The 4,573-nt window shown below is 56.7% G+C and overlaps 1 long non-coding RNA gene across 1 annotated transcript; it reads right to left on the bottom strand.

The window, feature by feature from the left end:
* Window positions 1-486: 486 nt before the first annotated feature.
* LOC138847287 (uncharacterized) lies at window positions 487-4,287 on the bottom strand. Its single transcript, XR_011385050.1, has 3 exons — window positions 4,227-4,287; window positions 1,180-1,573; window positions 487-911 (listed from the first exon to the last, which is right to left on the bottom strand). It is a non-coding gene; the product is annotated as an uncharacterized lncRNA (long non-coding RNA).
* Between the last annotated feature and the right edge of the window lie 286 nt (window positions 4,288-4,573).

Below are 4,573 nucleotides of genomic sequence, written 5' to 3'. Positions count from 1 at the left end.
ACAGAGACGCCTCTGGTTCTCAGGTGGGGAAAACCAACTGAAAGAAGTTTCCATCAAGGTCTCCCCAGCAAGAGAGCGGCTGAGCTCACACCGAGTCCATGTTGCCTTGGTTGTAGGACCCTCCTACCTCCACCCCACAACCTCCCTGAAGGGGCTGGGGAGATTTTAACTGCACTCGACCGGATCTGCAAAGGTTAGTATGGCTCTTGACACAGTGCACAGAGGATCTGAAGTGCCCCACTGGGCCGCGATTCTGCAGAACCCCAGGGCCGGGCCCCCTCCTGCCACATCCCATGACCTCTGGACCCCAGGAAGTCAAGTACAAAACACCCCAGGTAAGACCGGCTCCAGCTCTGGGCAGGGCACACCCTCTTTGTCTCCCCCGTCTCAGTCCCTGCCTCCCTCTCCCACTCTGCGCCTTCCTGGTGGGACAGGGGACAAGCCCATGCAGAAAGTCTGGATTGGGAAGCAGAGTCCAATGGAAGAATGGGGCATGTGCATTTTATCAGAACCAAACAAATTGTGGCTATAAACATTCCGTCGCCAGGGAAATTGCAGGCTTCTTTGAAGATCAGTGTCTGTTTTTTAATGTATCTATATTAAAAAAAAGAGAGAAAGAAGAACCGGACCAAATTTCCATTGAATCAGTGAGGGGGGACTGGGAGAGGCCTGGGCCCTAGGAAATGAAGTGAGCAGGGAAGAGAAAGGACACCTTATGTCCTGGATTAGCACATTGATTAAAAGCAAGTCTCTCTCTCTGGAGCCACCTCCCCCACCCCCCCAACGCCACATACCCCAGCCCAGCCCCAGCAGCCACTAACCACAGCTATTTCACGGGGTCTCTCTCTGCCTTACTTATTTGATACGGTCAGACTTGACTGTTGTGGTTCAGACAGTTTGTGTTAGGGGTCCTGGGAGAGAGGAAAAAAGACAACCTCCTAATTGTCTGCACCCGGCTGTCGACATCTGGAAAGCACTCTGGCTTTTAACCCTCTCTGCGTCACAGCCCACTCGCTCCCCAGCCCTCCTCCACCTACCCAACCTGGGGCCGAGGGGTGCGGGGCAGCAGCCGCCGCAGGGGTGCAGCTGGGAATCCCTGCCCGCAGCTCTCACTCCTCAGCCTTCACACGCCCACCTCCCTCCTGCTCTCCCACCACCCCTGGACCCCCCTGTCCCTACCTGTGGCTTCAACGGTGCTCTCAAAAATGGCAATACCCAAGCCCTCCCCAACTTCGGTCAGCTTCTTGCTCGAGAACCACAATTTTGACTATGCAGTAAGCACTCTCGTTACTTGCATTCCTTTCTGAGTTAAAATCAGAAAAAGAGGAACAGACATGATTTAGCCAAGTGGTGAGAATGCTCACTCACCTGAATTTAGACACCTGTGTCCCACGTTGGAGGTCTTGGGTTCAGTTTCCAGCCCCAGCTCCTGACTCCAACTTCTTGTCATTGTAGCCCATAGGAGGCAGCAGTGAGGGTTCAAGTGCTTGGGTTCCTCTACCCACATGGGATGCCGAGAATTAGCCCCCAGCTCCCAGCTCTGGCCTAAGTCCAGCACTGGCCACTGCAGCACCTGAGGAGTGAACAAGTGGATGGGAGTCTCTCCCTCCCTCCCTCCCTCCCTCCCTTGCTCTCCCTCTCTCCCTCCCTCTCTCTCTCCTTCTCTCCCTCTCTCCCTTCCTCCCTCCCTCCCTCTCTCTCCCTCCCTCCCTCTCTCTCCCCCTCCCTCCCTCTGTCCCTCTCTCCCTCCCTCCCCCCTTCTCTCTCCCTCTCTCTCTCTCCCCCTCCCTCTCTCTCTATCCCCCTCCCTCCCTCTCTGTCTCTCTCCCTCCCCCTCTCTCTCCCTCCCTCCCTTGCTCTCTCTCCCTCCCTCCCTCCCTCTCTCTCTCTGCCTCTCTCTCTCCCTCTGCCTCTCTATCTCCCTCTCTCTCTCCTTCCCTCCCTCCCTCTCTCCCTCCCTCCCTCTCTGTCCCTCTCTCTCCCTCCCTCCCTCCCTCTCTCTCCCTCCCTTCCTCCCTCCCTCCCTTCCCCCTCCCTCCCTCCCTCTCTCTCCTTCCCTCCCTTCCTCCCTCCCTCCCTCTCTTCCCCCTCCCTCCCTCCCTCTCTCTCCCTCTCACTCTCTCCCTCCAACCCTCTCTCCCTCCAACCCTCTCTCCCTCTCTCCCTCCCTCCCTCTTTCCCTCCCTTCCTCCCTCCCTCCCTTTCTTCCCCCTCCCTCCCTCCTTCTCTCTCCCTCTCACTCTCTCCCTCCAACCCTCTCTCCCTCTCTCCCTCCCTCCCTCTTTCCCTCCCTTCCTCCCTCCCTCCCTTTCTTCCCCCTCCCTCCCTCCCTCTCTCTCCCTCTCACTCTCTCCCTCCAACCCTCTCTCCCTCTCTCTCTCCCTCCCTCCCTCGCTCTCTCTCTCCCTCCCTCGCTCTCTCTCCCTCCCTCCCTCTCTCTCCCTCCCTCCCTCGCTCTCTCTCTCCCTCCCTCGCTCTCTCTCCCTCCCTCGCTCTCTCTGCCTCTCTCTATCCCTCTCTCTCTCCCTCCCTCCCTCTCTCCTTCTCTCCCTCTCTCTCTCCCTCTCTCCCTCTCTCTCTCTCACTCCCTCCCTCCCTCTCTCCCCTCCCTCTCTCTTTCTCCCTCCCTCTCTCCCTCTCTCTCTCTCTCACTCTCTCTCTCTTGATTTTGTCACATTCTCCCATTCTTTTGCTGTCTGTATTTCCACAGATTGGGGGTTAACACCCAGAACTTAGTATTTCTGACACGGAACTCCCGCTGTGCCGCCCGGAACTGCTCCTGGGCATGAACCCCAGCAGCACAGCGCGGGGAGGCAGGCAGTGACGCCCCCACCACTCTCCCCCTCTCGTGGCTCCTTTCTCTGCAGTAGAGGCCACAGCGGCCACTCCACAGCTGCCACAGCACCACGTGGTCACCCTCTCACTCTCACAATGACAACGCCTTTGTGTCTCGCAAGCACACGGACCACAAGGTACTCCTAGGAATCGGGTGTAACTTTGAACAGAACGAGTAGACAGAACCCGATGGAGATTTCTTCTACCAAGTGGACACCTTTCCTAAGGAGATGGATGACGTGCTTCATAAACTCGGTAGAATTCTGAGAATTGTGCACTTTCTGTCTGTTTGGTAAAATTCAGTACAAAGTTTCATAAATTAACAAAGGACAAAAATTCCAAGAGCCCCTTGTGACAGCTCCCGGAGCCTTGTCTGTTGGGAACATCGCATCCCTCGCTATCTTCCCACAACGCCCAACTCTGACTCCTCAAAAATACACGCGGCCGGGGCCAGCGTGGTGGCACAGCAAGCTAAGCGCTGCTGCAGCACTGGCATCCCACAAGAGCGAGAGCTGGGGTCCTGACGGCTCCACTTCTGATCCAGCGTCCTGCTGATGCCCTGGGAAAACCAGGGGGGAGGGCCCGAGTGCCTGGGGCTCTGCCACTCACGTGGGAGACCCGGATGGAGTCCCAGCTCCTGGCTCCAGCCTGGGTCAGACCTGGCTGCTGTGGCCATTTGGGGAGTGAACCAGCAGATGGAAGACCTCTCTCTCTGTCTCCCCCACATCTCCACCAATCTCGGCTTCCCTCTCCCTCTCTCTGTAACTTTGCCTTTCAAATAAACAGCTAAATCTTTTTACCAGCAATGCTCAAGGCCTGGTGGGAACTTGCTTCCTTGGTATAGCTTTGTCATATTTTCCCAAGCAGGTTGATCTGTGCTGCTAACTCGTTCAATTTGCTGTCTTTCCCTCAGCCCTTGTCCGGCTCTGTGTTCTCAGTCTCAGTATACGGCACCACAAGGGATTTCCAGACTTTTCCAAAGTGCCGTATCTTTTTACAACCCTTCCATCAGTGTGAGATGGTTGTAATTTCTCCACGTTCTACCCACCACGTACTGTCATCTTTTTGGGTGCTATAGCCATCCTCGTGGGCATGAAGTGATATCTGGCTCCGTGGTCTCAATCCCAGTGCATGGCACCGCAAATCCCCCCAGAACTGTGAGCCATAAACGTGAGCCTTGCCCTTGACTGCAAATCCTCATATTGAGACAACCACAAGGCCCTGTGGCTTGCACAGCACGGTGGCTCTCACATTCCCTGTTTCGCTCCACACCCGTCAGGCTGCCATCTTCTGTGATACAGGGAAGGCACTCATGAGTCTCCGCACCCACCCAGGTCCCTTTGAACGGCTTTGCCCACAGTCACCGAGTGATGGTGAAACCTGCTCCTCACCTGCCCCGGCTGCGGACGGCTGAGCCCTCTCCCTTCTCCAGGCTTGCAACGCCTTCCCTGGATTCCTACAATGAAGACCAAAACTCAGCCCAGCTCCTCCTCTCCAGCTTCAACACTGGCAATGTCAGGCCAGCGCTGTGGTGTAGCAGGTAAAGCCACCACCTGCAGTGCCAGCATCCCGTATGGGCACTGGTTCATGTCCCGGCTGCTCCACTTCCAATCCAGCTCACTGCTAGGGCCTGGGAAAGCAGTAGAAAAAGGCCCAAGTGCTTGGGCCTCTGGACCCATAAGGGACACCTGGAGGAAGCTCCTGGCTCCTGGCTTCGGATAGGCTCAGCTCCAGCCAT

The sequence above is a fragment of the Oryctolagus cuniculus genome, chromosome 20 (assembly GCF_964237555.1).
Source record: "Oryctolagus cuniculus chromosome 20, mOryCun1.1, whole genome shotgun sequence".
NCBI lineage: Eukaryota > Metazoa > Chordata > Mammalia > Lagomorpha > Leporidae > Oryctolagus > Oryctolagus cuniculus.
Note: the sequence above shows the minus strand (reverse complement) of the source record. Positions and strands in the feature narration are given on the sequence as shown.